This window comes from Danio aesculapii, chromosome 4 (genome assembly GCF_903798145.1).
Source record: "Danio aesculapii chromosome 4, fDanAes4.1, whole genome shotgun sequence".
Lineage (NCBI taxonomy): Eukaryota > Metazoa > Chordata > Actinopteri > Cypriniformes > Danionidae > Danio > Danio aesculapii.
This window is the reverse complement of record NC_079438.1, coordinates 21,166,672-21,188,221: the sequence shown is the minus strand read 5'-3', so window position 1 is coordinate 21,188,221 and position 21,550 is coordinate 21,166,672. Positions and strand designations below refer to the sequence as shown.

At 36.3% G+C, this 21,550-nt stretch overlaps 1 protein-coding gene and 5 non-coding genes across 6 annotated transcripts in view; all 6 read left to right on the top strand.

Annotated features, from left to right (window-relative positions):
• Positions 1-21,550, top strand: part of LOC130222162 (gastrula zinc finger protein XlCGF7.1-like) — a 257,981-nt gene that overhangs the window by 61,578 nt on the left and 174,853 nt on the right. The gene's annotated exons all lie outside the window — the stretch shown is intronic.
• LOC130224012 (5S ribosomal RNA) lies at positions 7,765-7,882 on the top strand. The gene has a single exon (XR_008837114.1). It is a non-coding gene; the product is annotated as a 5S ribosomal RNA (ribosomal RNA).
• LOC130223579 (5S ribosomal RNA) lies at positions 8,062-8,180 on the top strand. Its single transcript, XR_008836706.1, has one exon. It is a non-coding gene; the product is annotated as a 5S ribosomal RNA (ribosomal RNA).
• LOC130223596 (5S ribosomal RNA) lies at positions 8,361-8,479 on the top strand. Its single transcript, XR_008836723.1, has one exon. It is a non-coding gene; the product is annotated as a 5S ribosomal RNA (ribosomal RNA).
• Positions 14,639-14,757, top strand: LOC130223578 (5S ribosomal RNA). The gene has a single exon (XR_008836705.1). It is a non-coding gene; the product is annotated as a 5S ribosomal RNA (ribosomal RNA).
• Positions 14,937-15,055, top strand: LOC130223577 (5S ribosomal RNA). The gene has a single exon (XR_008836704.1). It is a non-coding gene; the product is annotated as a 5S ribosomal RNA (ribosomal RNA).

Sequence of the window (21,550 nt, the reverse complement as noted above, 5' to 3'; positions counted from 1 at the left end):
TCCATGACCACCACAGTAGCTGCTCAGGATACGGCCTGGTCCAGGATATGGAAACCTTGGGATCATCTCGTCGTTGGTCTTGGATCGAATCAGTCACTCTGCATAGTCTGAGGGCCTCGGGAAGAGTATCCCCAGGTGGAAATGGAGAATAAAGAGAATAATTAGCGTAGCTGCTGTTCATAGTGTATATAAACAAGGTGCAGAAACCCGTGTGGAAGCCCCCTAAGTGGTGCACTGAGTGTATGCGAGACAGAAGATTGGTTAGATAAACAGGAGCTAGATTATTTAAAGCTTTATTATTAACGAAACTTAACAGGCAGCCAGTGTAAGGAGGATAAAATTGGTGTTATGTGATCATATGTTCTAGACCTGGTAAGAACTCTGGCAGCTGCATTTTGTACTAATTGAAGTTTGTTAATAGAGGGTGCTGGGCAGCCAGCAAACAGTGCATTACTGTAGTCCAGCCTAGAAGTCATAAAAGCATGGACTAGCTTTTCTGCATCTGAGATGGATAGCATACTTCGTAACTTAGCGATATTTCTTAGATGAAAGACAGCAGTTTTTGTGACATGGGATATATGATTTTTTAAAAGTTAAATTGCTGTCTAATATGACACCCAGATCTTTTATAGTAGAGCTAACGCTAACTTTGTATCCCTGTAATTGTAGGTCAAGTTGTGAGATCAGTTGTGTACAGGATTTAGGCCTAATAAGTAATAATTCTGTTTTGTCTGAGTTTAAGAGAAGATAATTGTTGGTCATCCAGTCTTTAACATCTTTAATACACTCAGTTAGCTTGGACAGTTTAGACATCTCGTCAGGTTTAGTTGAAATATATAATTGGGTATCATCTGCATAGCAGTGAAAGCTGATCCCATGTCTTCTAATAATGTCTCCCAGAGGTAGCATGTATATTGTAAACAGCAAAGGGCCTAAAACTGATCCTTGAGGCACCCCGTACTTTACTTGTGAAGGCTGTCCATTAATATTCACAAACTGGTAACGGTCAGATAAGTATGACTTAAACCATTGTAGGGCATGTCCCTGGACACCTGTAGACTTTAAGCGATTAATAAGGATACCATGGTCAATGGTGTCAAATGCGGCACTAAGATCGAGTAAAACTAATAGCGAGATGCACCCTTGGTCAGCAGCTAAGAGTAAATCGTTGGTTATTTTCACTAATGCAGTTTCTGTACTGTGATGAGCTCTGAAACCTGACTGAAACACTTCAAAAACATTGTTGGTCTGCAGAAAGGAGCATAATTGAGCAGAAACAACTTTTTCTAGCATTTTAGACATAAATGGAAGATTTGAAATAGGCCTATAATTAGCTAAGTTGCTGAGGTCCAGTCGTGGTTTCTTAATAATAGGTTTAATAACAGCTAACTTGTAAGGATTTGGAACATGGCCTAAAGATAAAAAAGGAGTTGATAACGTTAAGAAGAGGTTCTCCTATAACAGGTAGCAATTCTTTCAATAACTTTGTTGGAATTGGGTCCAATATACACGTAGCTGATTTAGAGCTATTTATAATTTTGTCTAGCTCTTCCTGTTCTATGATTTTAAAGCACTGTAGGTTATTTAGATTCAGAGGCGTGTTTATTGGATCTGAAGTATAAGGCGGTGCAGAAAGTTTAATATCTCCTATTTTCTGTCTAAAGCATTCTATTTTATCACTGAAAAAAATCATGAAGTCATCACTACTAATTTGTGGTGGAACACTTTGTTCCAAAGATGACCGATTATTTGTTAATTTAGCAATGGTGTTAAATAAGAATCTAGGATTGTTATGATTATTTTCTATCAGTTTGCGGAGGTGCTCAGCCCTGGCAGATTTTAAAGCCCTCCTATAGCTGGACATACTGTCTTTGTACGCAATTCTAAAAACTTCTAAATGAATTTTTTTCCATTTACGTTCCAGGGCACGGGTTGCTGTTTTGAGAGTGCGGGTATGACTATTATACCATGGTGTAGTCTTATTCTCTCTAGCCTTTTTTAGTTTGATGGGTGCCACAGTATTTAGAGTGCTAGTAAAGATGGCATCCATACTGCTGGTTACTACATCAAGGTCATTTGCGTTTGCGGGTGCATTTCGAAGTAGAGAAAGATCAGGTAAGTTATTTATAAATTCATCTTTGGTGGATGGAACAATAGTTCTACTAGGGCGATATATTGGAGCGGATCTGCTAATTTCAGGTAAACACAGCTTATATAGTAGGAGGTAGTGGTCTGTAATATCATCCCTTTGTGGTATAATGTCTACATCAATGACCTCAATTCCATAAGACAGAATTAGATCTAGTGTATGCTTTAAGCGATGGGTTGGACCAATAACGTTTTGCTTTATCGCTAGTGAATGTAGTAAATCCATAAACGCGAGTCCTAATGTGTCGTTCGCGTCATCTATGTGGATGTTAAAGTCTCCTACAATTACTATTTTATCAGTTTTAACTAGTAACTCAGAGATAAAATCAGAAAACTCTTTTAGAAAATTGACATAGGGTCTTGGGGGTCTATATAGGGTGATTAGAGCGAGAGATAACATAGGTTTTTGCATAGTGTCCGGAAGCATAACATTAATCGCTAATACTTTAAAGGAGCTAAACATAAGTCCGTTTCTCTGATTAACATTAAGAATATCACTAAAGATTGATGCAACTCCACCACCACGACCAGTTTGACGAGCCTCATGTTTATATAGGAATCCTGGAGGAGTTGCTTCATTTAAACTAATATAGTCATTTAGTTTCAGCCAGGTTTCAGTGATACATTTATGATAAGTGCTTTAGGTGCTAGTGACCTGATGTTTAGGAGACCAAGCTTCATGAAATTTGTATTTTCACTTTTTAGTGCTTTTTCTGGTTTAATTCTTAATAGATTATTTCTGGAGCAGACAGTACATTTATTTCTTGATCTAATAATACGAGGAATAGACACAGTCTGTATGGGGTTAGCCAGGTATGCATTACTGTTATTTGTGTGGGACGAATAGGAGTCTGTATGGCTAAATTGTGAATTTTTACTTACTAGTCAGATAGAGCGAAGTATTCTGGAGATGTTGTCTGACAGGAGTTCAGCTCCAGCTCGACTGGGGTGCAGCCCGTCAGCGCGGAAAAGCCTAGGACGCTCCCAGAAAAGATTCCAGTTATTAGCAAAGAGCAATTTCTGTTCTTCACACCATGTTAATAGCCATTCATTCAAAGCAAAAAGTCTACTGAACCTTTCATTTCCTCGGCGGTAGGTAGGAAGCGGTCCAGAAACGATGATCTGCGTGGCGGGCAAGGTGCGTCGAACCGTCTCGATCAATCTCCTGAAGTCCTTCTTCAGGATCTCCGTCTGCCGGAGCCCGGTGTCGTTCGTCCCCACGTGGAGGACGACGGCACCGAGGCTCTCGGCAGCGCTCAGGATAGTAGGTATCTGTGCAGAAATATTCTTAACTCGGGCACCAGGGAAGCAGAAAGTGCGTACTTTGTTACCTTTGGAGGAAGCGGAGCGGACGTGGCGCACGATTGAGTCGCCAATGATGGCCACATCGCGACCCGTCTCGCGGAGAGGGGCGAAGCGGTTCTCCGTGGGGATCTCGAACACCGGAGGAGGAGACGTTCTGCCCCGGGACCTGGTAAGCACCTTACGCGGCTGCATCCAGGGGCCGTGGTAGCCGGGTGTCGGTGTGAACGACGCCTGATTGAACCGCGTCCTCGGTGCGCTGGGCCTGGACAGAGAAGCACACGGGGTTGAGGAGGCAGGAGGATTGTCGTTGTATCGAACACATACCTCAGACGAGCGAGTACAGGTTAAGAGCAGAGCCCTGATGCCCTCTAGCTTCGTCTCCAGCGAGCGAATCTGGGACTCCACTGCTTCCAGCTCCAGCGCCTCCATCGATGCTTCTCCAGCGGTGCTAGCAGGCTAAAGCAGGTGCTAGCAGGCTAAAGCTACAAACACCAGGTGGATGCTTGGGAGACAGAACGTTTAAAAGTAGATTTGTTTGTATGAGTGTGTTCAGGGATTGTTCACCCCAAGTAGGAGAGATAAATATTTAGTGAATGAGAAGGTATTTTGTGATAATGTAAATTGCGAATCTAAACTCCAAACAAACGCAGCGAAGCTACCGTCCGGTGACAGCGACAGTCTCAATTCTAAATGTTTATTGAGTTACATCTCTACAAGTGCACTTTCAGCTTGTTTTTTCTCACTCTGAACTATTTTACATGTATAAAAGAACACTCAAAACCCCCATGCAGAACCCCCAACACACATCAACACTCCCCCCCCCCCCCACCCCCCTTATCACAGCAAATACACCAAACAGGTCAACCTTTAAACTTTTCTTTTTCCCACCAAATTCTTTAGTCTTTCCTGTTCTCTTTTTAGTAATATTTTGGTGTGGCTTTCTTTAACGTACTGCTTAATTTTTTGTTTCAGGTAGTCATCTGACACACAGTCCTCTGTCCATACAGCCCGTCTAACTCCTTCCGACTTCATCAGCGATGCGTCACTCTCCAGGTTACTGAGGTCTGTAATGATTAGGTCATTCAACATGAATTGAAAAAACGCTTGCTGTCTCGGTGTCATTCTGCCATCAGGATCCGCTTTCTCGGGCCAAAACGGTTTTAAAAGGCTGTCAAGCTCTTCTTCATCTCGCTTTCTTTTCAGCGCGTTGTCGTCCATTGAAGTTGCAGGCATCTCTTGGACTTCAGGCTCACTGTTCCTTTCCAGCCTGTCCCTTAGTTCCTGCAGCTGTTGGCCTTGGTCCGCAACCAGCGTTTTCAAAGAGGCCACCTCTGCCTTCAAGACAGTCATGTCTCCTTCCATTACTTTCTCTGCTGCCTCCTGCAGGACCCTGGTGTCCTGCTGTAAACTGGATATCTGGTCGATCGCGAAGGTTTCCAAGGATTTTAGTCTGGTTTCTATGGTTTCCTCGAGTGACAGGTCCAGGTCCACCTCTTCATCAGAGAACATCTTTAAGGTGTTCTGTTCGTCACGCGTTGATTGAAGCTGTAAATAAAAGAATGGGGATGGGCTTAATGAAGGTGATATACAAAGGAAAGGGGGATAAAGTAGATTTAAAAAATTATAGACCTATAACAATGCTCAATACTGATTTGAAGAGTTTAGCAAAAGTTTTAGCTAACAGACTAAAGGAAGTGATGCCAAGCATAATAAAAACAAACCAAGCATATAGTATAAAAGTACGGGACATTGCTGACACAACTATGAGTATTAAAGACACAATAAGATATATAAATGATAAGAAGAAAGATGGTTTTTAATTAGTCTGGACTTTGAGAAAGCTTTTGATAGAGTGGAGCATGACTTTTTATTTGGAGTGCTAAAGAGTTTTGGTTTTGGGGAAAATTTTATAAAGTGGGTTCAGATTTTATATAGAGGAGCTATAACCAGGATAAAATGCAATGGTTTTTTAACAGACTGTTTTAAAATAAGATCAATCAGACAGGGTTGCCCGTTATCTGCACTTTTATATGCCTTAGTTGCAGAACCACTGGGATTAGCTGTGAAGCACGAGGAAAGAATAAAAGGAATAGAGGTAGAGGGGGGAGTGAATAAAATATTTCAATATGCTGACGATACTACATTAATACTACAAGATCTGGCAAACGTAAAGCAAGCAATGGAAACACTGCAACATTTTTGTAAAGGTTCAGGAGCTAAAATAAACGAAGATAAAACAGTATATTTGAGATTTGGAGGAACTGAGGCTTTATCTGGACATTTTACGTTCAAGGAAATGGATGAAATTAAAATTTTAAGCATTGTAGTTGGGAGGGATGAAAAGAAAGCAGAAGCAACTATGTGGGAGGAAATGTTAGGAGGGATTGAAAGAAGGCTGAGGTTTTGGAAATTAATGTCTTTAACTTTGAAGGGGAGGGTTTTAATTTTGAATGTTTTAATGGTTTCTAAATTATGGAATATTTTATATGTGTCATCAATGCCACTGTGAATGGAAAAAAGGCTGAAAAAATGTTTTTAAGATTTTTTATGGGAAGGGAAGCCTCCAAGAATAGCATACGCAACGTTGATTGGAGAAGTGGGCAAAGGGACTAGGTTTAATAGACGTGGAGCAAAGGAAAAACAGCTTAAGAGTGAAAATGGTAAAGAAATATTTGGATGAAGAAAATAAGGCAGCATGGAAAAGAACAATGGAATATTTTTTAAGTAAAAGTGGGAATTTTAATATGGGAGATAATATTTTATGGATGAGGATGAAAACATTCATGACAGAGGGTCTACCAGATTTTTATAAAGAATTGATTGGAGCATGGGGGAAATTTTTAACTTGTGTACATTTTAATATACAAGGACGCGAGAACATTTTAAATCAGCCTTTATTCTTAAACAGTGACATTCTTAATCAAGAGAAAGTGGTGTTTTTTAGGAAATGGTGGGAGTTGGGAATAACAAGAGTAAGGGATGTTTTATATGAATTTAAGGAAGGATTTTTACCGGTGCAGTATGTTATTGATGTGATGGATGAAGCAAAGGAGAATTTTAACAGACAAGACTTAATAAAGGAATACGACATAATTAAAAATGCCATACCTGCAGAATGGTTAACAAGAATAGAAAACATGGAAGAAAATAAACAAAGTAAAGATGTAAGTGTAAGATTTGGAGAGAAATGGTGGGATTTTAAAGATTGTACTGTGAAAATGATTTATGGGTTTTTTAGAGATGGGGTTTTTAAGAAACCTGGTGCAAATCAGTACTGGATACGGCGTTTTAAAGATGTAAATGAAGACAATATATGGGCTAATATAAATGGCAAATTTGTACAGTCAAAACTGGAGAATTTAGAATATTTTATCAGGAGTAAAGCAGTGTTTACAGATGTCATTTTAAACAAAATAGGGATGGAGGAAAGTCTCACATGTAAAGTATGTCAAGATGCAGATGAAGGATTCTTACACTTGTTTTTATATTGTAATGAGTTAAAAGATTTTAATGAGAAATGCAAAAACATGATTTTAACTTTTGAAAGGAGAAAGAGACGACAATCTAGAGTGGGAAAAGGTGTTACTGTTGGGGCTGAACAAAGAATGTGATAATAAAAAACTCATAAATTTACTTGTGATTTTAATGAAAAGTGCAATATGGGAGAGAAGAGTTGTAGCAAAAAAGGAAAAAGTTGTATTAAATGTGTGGAATGTGTTTAAGAGGAAGGTGGAGAAATATTTTAAATGTCTATTTTATTATTTTAAGTTAGAGGAAATGCAGGAGGCTTTTTATGATGTTTTTACTCAAGAAGTCACAAAGATTTTAAATGACACAGGAATAAAAATGTCTTTTTAAAAATGTGATTTTACCTTTTAAGGAACACTACTTGCAACATTTTATGTAAAAAAAAAACAAACAAAACACAATGTTGTGAAGCTATGATGGACCTTTTTAATGTTTTGTCTTAAGTGTAATCTGTATAAATGAGTGAATTGTATGAATTTTGAACAGTATAATAAAAGAAAAAATGGCAATGCCTGATCTCATCTGAACTCGGAAGCCAAGCAGGGTTGGGCCTGGTTAGTACTTGGATGGGAGACCGCCTGGGAATACCAGGTGCTGTAAGCTTTTTGAATTCCTTCATTTGGCAAAAAAATTAATAAATACATTTTTTTTTTAAAAAAGAGGTAAACTATTGAGGGGCCAAGGGAATTGTTTCTGGCGGTGCTGTTTCAAGGCAAGCTGAGCGGCGCTCGGCTCCTGGTGCTGCGCCTATTTTTAAATAGCCAACTCTTGACTGCTGCTCTCGCTTACAGCCATACCACCCTGCAATGCCTGATCTCATCTGAACTCGGAAGCCAAGCAGGGTTGGGCCTGGTTAGTACTTGGAAGGGAGACCGCCTGGGAATACCAGGTGCTGTAAGCTTTTTGAATTCCTTCATTTGGCAAAAAAATTAATAAATACATTTTTTTTTAAAAAAGAGGTAAACCATTGAGGGGCCAAGGGCATTGTTTCTGTCGGTGCTGTTTCAAGGCAAGCTGAGCGGCGCTCGGCTCCTGGTGCTGCGCCTATTTTTAAATAGCCAACTCTTGACTGCTGCTCTCGCTTACGGCCATACCACCCTGGCAATGCCTGATCTCATCTGAACTCAGAAGCAAAGCAGGGTTGGGCCTGGTTAGTACTTGGATGGGAGACCGCCTGGGAATACCAGGTGCTGTAAGCTTTTTGAATTCCTTCATTTGGCAAAAAAATTAATAAATACATTTTTTTTTTAAAAAAGAGGTAAACTATTGAGGGGCCAAGGGCATTGTTTCTGTCGGTGCTGTTTCAAGGCAAGCTGAGCGGCGCTCGGCTCCTGGTGCTGCGCCTATTTTTAAATAGCCAACTCTTGACTGCTGCTCTCGCTTACGGCCATACCACCCTGGCAATGCCTGATCTCATCTGAACTCGGAAACCAAGCAGGGTTGGGCCTGGTTAGTACTTGGATGGGAGACCGCCTGGGAATACCAGGTGCTGTAAGCTTTTTGAATTCCTTCATTTGGCAAAAAAATTAATAAATACATTTTTTTTTAAAAAAAGAGGTAAACCATTGAGGGGCCAAGGGCATTGTTTCTGTCGGTGCTGTTTCAAGGCAAGCTGAGCGGCGCTCGGCGCCTGGTGCTGCGCCTATTTTTAAATAGCCAACTCTTGACTGCTGCTCTCGCTTACGGCCATACCACCCTGGGAACACTAGAGGACACTAGTGAGCAATACAGGAAGTGATCGGCTGCAGTTTGGAGAGAAAGGCTCTCCTCCATTTTAGTATTTTTGTTTTGTGTTTGTTTTTGTGGACTGAGTTAGAGTTTGATTTTGTGTTTTTGTTTTTTAAACCACCTGACAGCAGCATCCCGCTGACTGGAGGGTGGTTTGTTGTTTTTGTTTTTTTGCACTTTCCTGGGCATAAAATGGACGGATCTTTGGTAAACGAAACTGGACTGGATGCAGAGACTCTCATGGCAAACGAAACTGGACTGGACGGAGGAACAAGAATGGGTAACGACAATGGACTGGACAACAAACAACGAGCTGGACAAAGGAAAAACCAACTTGGTGGAAGAAAAGTATTAAAAGAAGCCACAGTAAGAGTGAACACAGAAGAAGTCAATGAGGTAAGAGCTGTGGACATCATTAAAGCAGTGACAGACAAGTGTGGTCAAGGGAAAATTCTGGCTTTGAGACCAAGGCAAGGAAAGAGTTTGAACTTACTATGGAGAAGGAAGAAACATGTGAGGAATTGCTTGATGGACTGTTGATTAAGGGAGTGAACTGTGAAATCAAAAAGCTGCAAAACAGGGATTATGTTGTTTCTTTCATGCACCTGCCCGTCTATCTTGATGATAGAGAAATTTTAGAAAAATTAGAAGGATGGGGAGTTTATCCCATATCAAAAATAAAAAGAAGGGTTTACACTGGCACTGACATTGAGGACGGAACAAGGTTCCTAAAAGTGAGATTCCCTAAGGAGGTGGCATCATTGCCATATAGCACAAAGCTGGAAACAGCAGAAGGGCCGCAGTACTTCAGGGTAATGCACAGCCATCAAGTGAAGACCTGTAGGCTGTGCATGAGCCCTGAACACTTGCTAATGGATTGCCCAGATTTTAAGTGCTACAAATGCGAAGAAAAGGGACACTTTGCAAGGAATTGTAATACTGTCAAATGCCCAGAATGTAAACATTTTTTAAACAAGTGTGAATGTTGGATGGAAGGAGAGGAAGGAGGAGGAGAAGATCAAGTAGACGGACAGGTGCATGAAAGAAACAATAAAGGAGAAGAATCAACAACAAAGGTAATGGAGGAGGAAACAAACATTATAAGGGATGAAGAAGAAGAAGAAAAACAGACATCAGAACAAGAACAGTGGACACAAATGGAAATAACTGACAGTTTTAAAAACTTTTTAAATATGGTGGAAAACGATGAACAAAGTAAGACTGATCAAGCTGAAGGAATGGAAAGTGATGGAGAACAAAGGGCAGATTATGTAGAGAAGAACAAAGTGGAAAGAGGACTAATAAGAAGAAGAACAATAAAGGTAAAACCAAATGTGGACAGTGCAAGAAAAAAGATGATGACAAAGGTGCGAGTAAAAAACGTTAATAGGTATGAAGTGTTAAGAGGGCTGGAAGAAGATGATGAGAAATAATGTTTTTTAACCATTTTATCTATTTTAATATGATTTTAATGTGTGTTTCTTTTTATGGAAGGGGCTGTTGGTTGAGTGAAAAAAAGTGGGTATGCAGAGGTAGAGGAGGAGACTAAAAATAATGGTTGGTTTTAATATTTTAATATCTTTTATCATGTTTTTTAACATTTTATCATGGAATGCAAGAGGTTTATTGAATGTGGAGAAATTTGAAAAAATGTTGGTGTTATGTAAAGAAGCTGATGTGATTGTTTTGCAAGAAACAAATTGGAAAAATGAAAGTGTTAAAATGGTTCAAAGCAAATGGGATGGTCAAATATATTTTAACAATGGAGAGGATAAACTGGGTAGTGGAGTAGCGATTTTAATAAAAAGAGGTACATATGAAAAAGAAAAAGTCATATTTGAGGATGGAGTTGGGAAAAGCATGGCGATGAAATTAGAAAAAGGAGAAGATCATTTCATCATTTATAATATTCATGCACCCAATGAAGAAAATGAAAAAGTGAACTTCTTTAAAAACGTTAGTATAAATGTAAAAAAATGGCAGAATGTTATTGTAATTGGAGATTTTAATACTGTTTTTACAGAATTAGATCTGGGGAGTAAGATGGTATATAGAAAAGACAAGGGGAGGGAGGAGCTACTGAAAATGATGACAGAATGCAATTTAATAGATGTGTGGAGAGAGAAAAACAAGACAAAGAGGGAATTTTCAAGAATGCAACTGGTTTTACATGAGCTGAAGTTAAGTAGGATTGATTATATGTTATGTAATGTAGAAATGAAGGATTTTATCAAAAGTTTATTTTATAAAAAAGTCAGTTTTAGTGATCATTCGTTTTTTTGTGTGAAATTAGATTGTGCAAAAGTTGAAAGGGGATTAGGTGTATGGATTTTGAACGCAACAATTTTAAAACATGAGACATACAAAGAAAAAATTACACAAATAATTGCAAACAGTAAATTGGACAGAATGTATAGAGAAGATAAAAGAATATGGTGGGACAATATGAAGTTAGACATGAAAAAATGTTCAATAAAATATTGTCAAATTGTAAAAAGAGTTAAAAATAATAAAGAAATGAAAATAAGAAAGGAATTAGAAGACGAAATAAAAAGACTGCAAATAGATCAAAATGAAGATATTGGGAAAATAATATATTTACAAGAACAACTGAAAGAGATGGAAAATGAAAAATGCAGAGGGGCTATAATTAGAAGCAAAGCAAAGTACACTGTTGAAGGAGATCGAAGTACAAAATTCTTCTTTAACCTAGAAAAGAATAGACAGAAAGCAGACTTAATGAAAGAGGTGTTGAATAAAAATGGAGAATTAAAACAAGGAACTGAGGAAATTTTAATAACTGTAAAAAATTTCTATGAAGATATGTTTAAGAGTCAAGGAACTACACAGGATGATCAACTGTTTCTCTTAAATCAAATAAAACTAAAAGTTTCAGATGAAGATAAAGTTTTTTGTGATGCAGGGATAACAGAAGTAGAAATTGATGAAGCAATAGGACAGTTAACTACGGAGAAAAGTCCAGGCATAGATGGGTTAACCAATGAGTTTTATAAGAATTTTAGAGAAATGATAGTACCTGTTTTAAAAGAAGTTTATGATGAGGTTTTTAAAAAAGAAGAATTAAGTGAAAGAATGAAGATAGGAATGATTAAAATGATATACAAAAGAAGAGGAAGTCCTTTAGATCTGAAGAATTATAGGCCCTTAACAATGTTAAATACAGATTTTAAAATTTTAGCAAAGGTTTTAGCAAACAGATTAAGGAAAGTTTTACCTAAAATTATTAGCACCACACAGGCATATGGAGTCAAGGGGAAGGACATATTAGACACAGTTCAAAATATAAGAGATACATTATTATATATGAAGGAGAAAAATGTGAGTGGATATTTAATTAGTTTGGATTTAGAGAAAGCATTTGATAGAGTGGAACATGACTATTTGTTTGAAGTGATTAAAACATTTGGATTTGGGGAGAATTTTAGGAAATGGATCAACATTTTTTATTATAATATTTTAACATGTATTAAATGCAATGGTTTTTTAACGGAATGTTTTCAACCAACAAGGTCTATAAGACAAGGATGTCCACTATCTGCACTACTGTACACATTAGTAGCTGAACCATTGGGACTAGCAATAAAAGCAGTCAATGGAATAAAAGGAATACAAATAGAAGAAAGAACTGAACATGAGCCAGTTTACCAGTATGCAGATGACACTACCTTGTTGGTTGAAGACATTCAAAGTGTAACAAAGGCAATGGGGATTTTAAATAGGTACTGTAAGGGGACGGGAGCTAAGATTAATGTTGAAAAGAGTGTGTGTATGAGGATTGGAAGGGCAGATGTTTTACCTCAGCACATACATTTTAAGGAAGAGTATGAGCATATTAAGATTTTAGGCATTTGGGTTGGTTTGGATTTTAATAAAGCGGATCATTTTAATTGGGAGGGAGTTTTAAAAGGGGTTGAAATTAGATTGAGATATTGGAAATTGAGAAACCTGACATTGAAGGGAAAGGTTTTATTGATTAATTCTCTAATGCTCTCAAAAATGTGGTATGTGCTGAGTGTTACCCCATTGCCTTGTGAATACTATAAAAGAATTAAAAAATGTGTTTTAGATTTCTTATGGGGAAAAGGAAGAGCAAAAATATCATATGACACGTTGATTGGAGGGAAAGAAGTTGGGGGACTTGGGCTTTTAGACCCACTTTTAAGAATGAAAACATTAAGGGTGAAATTGGTCAAATGTTTTGTAGATGATAAGAGTAAAGAAGTGTGGAAAAATGTCATGGATTACTTTTTAAAGAAATGTGGTGGAGTAAATAAGGGATGTAGTGTATTATGTATGAAAACAAAAAAAGAAATGTGGACAGGTATACCAACATTTTATGAAGAGGTTTTAGAAGCTTGGGGAAACTTTTTAGAAAATATGATTATTGTACCTAAAGGAAGAAACCAGCTGTTAGAACAACCTTTGTTTTTAAACCTGAACATCACGAAAGATGAAAATGTAATATATTATAAAAAATGGTGGCAAGCTGGAATTAGGCAAGTAAAGGATCTGCTCTATGAGGTGATAAAAGGCTATCTTCCATTACAAGCAATTGAAGACACGTTATCTGAAAATGAAATGAATGTAGGGAAAGGAACACTTGTAAAACAGTTTGAGGATTTAAAAAGAGCAATACCACATGAATGGATTGAAAGAATTGAACAAAACGAAAAGGGAGAAAATGGAGACATGCCTGATTTGTATTTTAAAAAGAAAAATGGAGAGAACAAGATTTTTATTGACTGTAAAGTAAAAGATTTTTATTTGTGTTTTAGAGAAATGGCTTTTGTAAAACCAGTTGCAAACAATTATTGGAAAGAAAGATATGATGATTTAAATGAAAGTGAAATATGGCAAAATGTGGGAACGAAATATATGGATCCAATTTTAGAAGATTTTAATTATTTATTGAGACATAATTGTATTTTAACTGAAATGAGGTTATGTAAAATTGGGATTGAGAGAGATGCAATGTGTAAAGTCTGTAAAAATGAAGAAGAAGGTTTTTTACATTTGTTTTTTTACTGTGAAGAATTGAGTGTGTTTATGGAAAGGATCAAACGTATTATTAAATCTATGCTGAAAGATAAATATAATGAGAACATGACTCAAAAGGAATGGGAGAAAATGTTTTTATTTGGTTACAAGGGTAACGGTTTTAATATGACTGTTTTTAATTTATGTATAATAATTGCGAAGAATGTAATATGGCAAAGAAGGAATATTGCAAAATTTGAAAAAAGAAAAGTAGATGTATGGATATTATTTAAAAACAAAATGGAAACATCATTTAGGTTGTTACGGGAATATTTTTTATTAAATGACAAAGAAGATGAATTTATAGAAATGTTTGTAGAACAAAATGCAATGTTAGAGCTTAATGTGAACGATGTTACCTGGATGTGGGACAAATACAAATGAATATATTTTGTATAATTATTTTTTATTTTTGATGTTTGAAAAGTCACTCAATGTATTGTTTTATTGTATTTGAAAATTATTTTTAATAAAAAAAAAAAAAAAAAAAAAAAAAAGCAATGCCTGATCTCATCTGAACTCGGAAGCAAAGCAGGGTTGGGCCTGGTTAGTACTTGGATGGGAGACCGCCTGGGAATACCAGGTGCTGTAAGCTTTTTGAATTCCTTCATTTGGCAAAAAAATTAATAAATACATTTTTTGGTTAGTACTTGGATGGGAGACTGCCTGGGAATACCAGGTGCTGTAAGCTTTTTGAATTCCTTCATTTGGCAAAAAAATTAATAAATACATTTTTTTTTTAAAAAAGAGGTAAACCATTGAGGGGCCAAGGGCATTGTTTCTGTCGGTGCTGTTTCAAGGCAAGCTGAGCGGCGCTCGGCTCCTGGTGCTGCGCCTATTTTTAAATAGCCAACTCTTGACTGCTGCTCTCGCTTACGGCCATACCACCCTGGCAATGCCTGATCTCATCTGAACTCAGAAGCAAAGCAGGGTTGGGCCTGGTTAGTACTTGGATGGGAGACCGCCTGGGAATACCAGGTGCTGTAAGCTTTTTGAATTCCTTCATTTGGCAAAAAAATTAATAAATACATTTTTTTTAAAAAAAGAGGTAAACCATTGAGGGGCCAAGGGCATTGTTTCTGTCGGTGCTGTTTCAAGGCAAGCTGAGCGGCGCTCGGCTCCTGGTGCTGCGCCTATTTTTAAATAGCCAACTCTTGACTGCTGCTCTCGCTTACGGCCATACCACCCTGGCAATGCCTGATCTCATCTGAACTCAGAAGCAAAGCAGGGTTGGGCCTGGTTAGTACTTGGATGGGAGACCGCCTGGGAATACCAGGTGCTGTAAGCTTTTTGAATTCCTTCATTTGGCAAAAAAATTAATAAATACATTTTTTTTAAAAAAGAGGTAAACCATTGAGGGGCCAAGGGCATTGTTTCTGTCGGTGCTGTTTCAAGGCAAGCTGAGCGGCGCTCGGCTCCTGGTGCTGCGCCTATTTTTAAATAGCCAACTCTTGACTGCTGCTCTCGCTTACGGCCATACCCCCCTGTGCATGTGTGATAGTGGTACATTCCAGGAAGTGTTTGGCTGCAGTTGGTGAGAGAGGCTCACCACATTTTCTTCTGTTTAGTTTTATTTTTGACTAAAATACATTTTTGTTAAAGTTTTTTTGAGTTTGTTTAGTTTATCCTCCCAGCAGCGTGAGCTGTTCGGGAGGAGTGTTTTTTATTCCTATTTTTTTTTGCAATGGACGGATCTACGGTGACAGACCTGGCAATGGCGGACGGATTTGAGAAGGCAAATGACAATGGACTGGACAGACGACAACGAGAAACAAACAGATCGGAGAAGGAAGCAAGGAAAAGGATTTATCTAAAAGAAGCAACTGTAACAGTGGATATAGGACAAACAACTGAGGTGAGAGCAATGGATTTAATTAAAGCAGTGATGGAGAGGATTGGGGATGGAAAGATTTTGGCTGTAAGACCAAAACAAAACAAGGAGTATGAAGTAACACTTGAAACAGAGGAAGATGCTGATGTGTTAACAGACGGATTGACTATTAAAGGGATAAACTGTACAGTAAAGAGGCTACAAAACCGCGATTATGTTGTCTCCTTCATGCATCTGCCTGTCTATGTTGCTGACGTAGATATTTTAGAGAAATTGGATCATTGGGGAGTTTGTCCCATTTCAAAAATTAAAAGAAGGTTTTATCCGGGCACAGATATTGAAGATGGGACGAGGTTTGTTAAAACCAGATTCCCCAAAGAAGTGGCGTCCCTCCCGTACAGCACAAGAATAGAGACAGCAGAAGGACCACAATACTTTAGGGTGATGCACAGCCATCAGGTGAAAACTTGCAGGCTGTGCATGAGCCCAGATCATGTGGTGAAAGACTGTCCAGATTTTAAGTGTTTTAAGTGCGAGGAAAGGGGGCATTTCGCAAGGGATTGCGATGCGGTGAAGTGCCCGGATTGTAATAAGGTTTTAAATAAATGTGAATGTTGGATGGGGGAAGAGGAGGAGGAGGTAGAGCAGCGGGTAGACAGACAGATGTATGAAGGAGACAATATACAGTCAGAGGACAAAACAACAACACAAGACAGAAGAACAGAATCTAAAAGTGAAAAACTACAAGAGAATGAGGCTAATGGAAAGGACAGAGTCACTGAACAGGAAGGGACAACATGGACTCAAATGGATATGACTGACAGTTTAAGGAATGTTTTGGAAGCAGCAGAAATGAGCAATTCGAATAATAAAGACTTACAACAAGGACAACAGGAAGACATATTTTGGACACAAATGGACATGACAGACAGTTTTCAAAAGGCATTGGACACAGTGGAGACAAAAGACCAAAGTAATGAGGAGCAAGACGAGTTAGAGGAACAGTTACAAAAGGAGGGAAACAAAGAGACACAGGTGAAATCATCAAAAAGAAGAAGATCGATAAAGATAAAACCTAATTTAGAGACTGCAAGGAAAAAACTGCTAAAAGATGAAGAAATCGAATGCGCAAATAAGTATGAGTTGCTAAAGGGCTTGGAAGAGATGGACTGAGATGATGGTTTTTATGAATGTTTTTATCTTATTTATGGTTTTAGGAATTGTGTCTTTTAATGCAAGAGGGCTTTTAGACATCAGAAAATTCCAAAATGTAAAAGAAAAGTGTAAAAGAGAAGAAATAATTATTTTACAAGAAACAAATTGTAAAAATGAGGTGATGGACGTATATAAAAAAGAGTGGGATGGGGACTTTTATTATAGTAATGGAAATGGGAAAGCTGGGAGAGGAGTAGCTATTTTAATAAGAAAGAATGCACTACAAATGAGTAAAGTAATATATAAAGACAAACAAGGGAAATGTATGATTTTAGAAATAAAATATGAAGGGAAAGATATCATTTTAGTTAACGTGCATGCACCCAATGAAGAGAGTGAAAAGAAAAGCTTTTTTAACATATTGAGAAGGTTTTTAAATGACTATAAAGAAATAATAGTATGTGGGGATTTTAACACTGTTTTTAGCAGACAGGACATAACAGAAGGTATGGTTTTTAAATCAGACACAGGAAGAAAAGAACTAAAATCACTAATGGAGGAAAAAGGAATGATAGACATTTGGAGAGAGAGAAACGGGAAGAAAAAGGAGTTTTCTAGAAGACAAATAGTAGGGAATTTTGTAACTCAATCGAGAATAGACTATGTGTTATGCACAAGAAATATAGAAATTTATATAGAAAAAATAAAGTACGATGAAACTGTTTTAAGTGACCATAAATTTTTATTGTTTAATTTTAATACAGAAGAAATACAAAGAGGCCCAGGGGTGTGGACATTAAATAGTGATATTTTAAAAAATGAAGACTATGTTAAAAAAATAAAAAGAATAATAGAAAAGGAAAAAGGAAACCAAATATATAATGAAGACAAAAGACTATGGTGGGAAAATGTCAAATATCTGATTAAAAAAACTACAATACAATTTTGTAGAATAATACAAAAGAATAAAAGACACCAAGAAAAAACAATAAAAGAAATCTTAGAAAAAGAACTAGAAAAAAATGAAAAAGACATACAAAAAATAAAAGAAATGGAGGAAAAACTGAAAGAAATTGAGGAAAAGAAATATGAAGGAGCTAGACTAAGAAGCAAAGCAAAATATGTAGTAGAGGGAGAAAAGTGCACAAAATTCTTCTTTGATTTAGAAAGACAAAAAGGAAAAGCAGAAACAATAAAGATAATACAAGGAGCAAAAGGAGAAAGCATAGAAGGAAATGAAGACATTTTAAAAGAAATAAAAACATACTATGAGGAGTTATTTAAAACACAGGGAGTTGATGAATTACAAATGGAAAAATTATTAAAACAGATAAAAACAAAAATAGATGAAGAGGATAAAAGAGAATGTGACCAAGAAATAAAAGAAGAAGAAATAAGAAAAGCAATAGAAAGCTTGAACAAAAGGAAAAGTCCAGGAATAGACGGGTTAAATAGTGAATTTTACGTATGTTTTAAAGAAATTTTAATACCAATTTTAACTGAAATTTTTAAAGAAATACTGCAAAAAGAAGAATTAAATGAAAGAATGGGAATGGGATTAATGAAATTAATACACAAAAAAGGAGAAAAGACATTGTTAAAAATTACAGACCAATCACAATGTTAAACACAGATTTGAAGATTTTAACTAAAATTTTAGCAAATCGATTAAAAGAAGTGATGCCAAAAATAATTCAAACAACACAGGCCTACGCGATAAAAGGAAGAGACATAGCAGACTTAACAATGAGCATAAAAGACATCATAGAATATATGAAGGACAAAAAAGAGGAAGGATATATCATAAGTTTGGATTTCGAAAAAGCTTTTGACAGAGTTGAACACCAGTTTTTATTCGAAGTACTTAAAAAGTTTGGTTTTGGAGAAGTTTTTAGAAAATGGATCAGGATTTTATATAAGGGTATTTTAACAAAAATTAAATGTAATGGCTTTTTAACAGAATGTTTTAAAATAACAAGATCGATAAGGCAAGGATGTCCTCTGTCAGCACTCTTATATTCACTTGTGGCAGAATCCCTGGGCCTAGCTATCAGTGAAGAAGAAAAAATAAAAGGAATGGAAATTGAAGAAAATAAAGTAAATAAAATGTTTCAATATGCAGATGACACTACATTAATAGTAAAAGGAAAAGAGAGTGTGAAAGAAGCAATGAAAATAGTACAACAGTTTTGTAAAGGATCAGGAAGTAAAGTAAATGAAGACAAAACGGTTTATATGAAGTTTGGAAAGGAGACAGATTTAGCAGATTGCACCAATTTTAAAGAAGTAGAAGAAATAAAGATTTTAGGGGTTTTAATGGGGAAAGATGCCAGAACAGCTAGAGATAAGATGTGGGAGGGTTTTTTTAACAGATATAGAAAGGAGGTTAAATTACTGGAAACTAAGAACACTGACATTAAAAAGGGAAAGTTTTAATTATAAATGTTTTAATGGAGTCTAAGTTGTGGCATGTTTTATATGTTTTAGAAATGCCAATGTGGATAGAAAAGAGGTTGAAAAAATGTTTTACTGATTTTTTATGGGGAGGTAAGCCACCAAGGATTGCTTTTAATACAGTTGTAGGGGAAACAGACAAGGGTGGGTTGGATTTAATAGATGTAGAACAAAGGAAAAATAGTTTAAGAGTGAAAAGAATAAAGAAGTATCTAGAAAAAGAAAACAAAGCAGAGTGGAAAAAAACAATGAAATATTTTTTAAACAAATGTGGTCATTTTAACATGGGAGATGGGATTTTATGGATGAAAACAAAAGCTTGGATGACAGAAAACTTACCTGAATTTTATAGAGAAATTTTAAGTGCGTGGGGGAACTTTTTAACTATAGTGCAATATAATCCACATGGAAGGGAAAACATTTTAAACCAACCTCTTTTCTTGAACAACAACATTTTAAGTCAAGGGAAGGTTTTATTTTTTAAGAAATGGATAGAAGTTGGCATTTTAAAAGTAAGGGACATTTTATATGAATTTAAAGAAGGCTTTTTAACTGAACAATATGTTATAGACACAATGGAGGAGGCGAAAGAGGAATACAACAGAAGGGAAATTGAGAAAAGTCTTGACATAATTAAACAGGCAATTCCGAAAGAATGGATACGAAGCGTAGACAATTTTGAAAAAGAAAAAGAAACAAATGAAGTGTATGTGAAACTAGGAGAAAAAACACACGATTTTAAAGAATGTACTGTGAGAAATATTTATTGTTTTTTTAGAGAGAAAGTTTTTAAAGAACCAACAGCAAACAATTACTGGATGGAAAAATACAATGTAAAAGCAAATGAAATATGGGGGAACATGAAAGGAAGGTATGTAGAAACAAAAGTCGAATGTCTAGAATTTTTAATAAGGCACAAAGCAATATTTTCAGATGTCATTTTAAACAAGATAGGGATGGAACAAAGTGGAATATGTAAAGTATGTCAAAAAGAAGAAGAGGGTTTTTTACACATGTTTTTATATTGTCAAGAATTGGAAAGTTTTTTAAAAGATTGTAAAGTTTTAATTAAAGGACTACTTGGAGACTGGGATGAAAATGAAACAGAATGGAAGCAGAGTATTGATGTTGGGATGGAATAAGAATAATGAAAATAAGAAAATTGTCAACCTATGTATCATGCTGATGAAGAATGCAATGTGGGAAAGAAGAATTGTGGCAAAAAAAGAGAAAATTGTGATGGATGTATGGGCAATTTTAAGGAGGAAAACTGGAAGGATATATGGAAAAACTGTATATATATTATAAAAACGAGGACAATTTAGGTGAACTGCAGCAAAATCTTGACGAACAAAGCATGTCAAGTTTTTAAAGAAATGAACTGGAATTTACCACAGTTTTAATATGTTTGATTCCAAATGATTTTTTAATATGTATTGTATTATGCTTTACCGTGTAAAATTGTAACTGAAATTATTTTTAATAAAAAAAAAAAAAAAAAAAAAAAAAAAGGCAATGCCTGATCTCATCTGAACTCGGAAGCTAAGCAGGGTTGGGCCTGGTTAGTACTTGGATGGGAGACCGCCTGGGAATACCAGGTGCTGTAAGCTTTTTGAATTTCTTCAGTTAGATCTCCCGGGTGATCTCCCGTCGGGCATGGCTTGGTGGGCTTGGGCCTTGGTCTAATCAACTACCAACTACATTAGGAGTGTTTAAATTACTATTTACTTTGGATATGTAAGGTTCTTTAAGTGTTAAAGACATGTTAGCGTTTTTATCTTCCAAAATTGTAAGTTTTTGGTAACTTTAATTACTTTATGCAGCAGAGCACAGGTCTTAACAGTCTATTATATCATAAAGCAAGAGATAACATTGATAACATTGCAACTAACTGTACAGTATTTTAATCACTTAATATATGTATATATAATAAAATGAAATACAACAATTATTTTAAGGGTTATAAAATAATTTATAGCATTTTAAAAGTAATGTATTTATCTTTTTAAATGTTCTCTGTCATTTTAATAAAAGCAGACTAACTTTTATTTCACAACTAATATTTGTACTGTAGACTATATTTATCTCAGTATTTGCTTGCTTGAGTATCTGTAGAGCTGCGGGATCTGTAGAGCTGTGCATTGTTGGATTTGCTCTTTAGTGTTTGGACTCTCAGTAGTGATTATTAAACCACACTGAACTGAGCTAAACTGAATTGAACTTAAACACTGAAAACTGAACTACACTGTTTCAATTTACTATGATCTTCTATGTGAAGCTGCTTTGACACAATCTACATTGTAAAAGTGCTTTACAAATAAAGGTTAATTGAATTGAATGGAG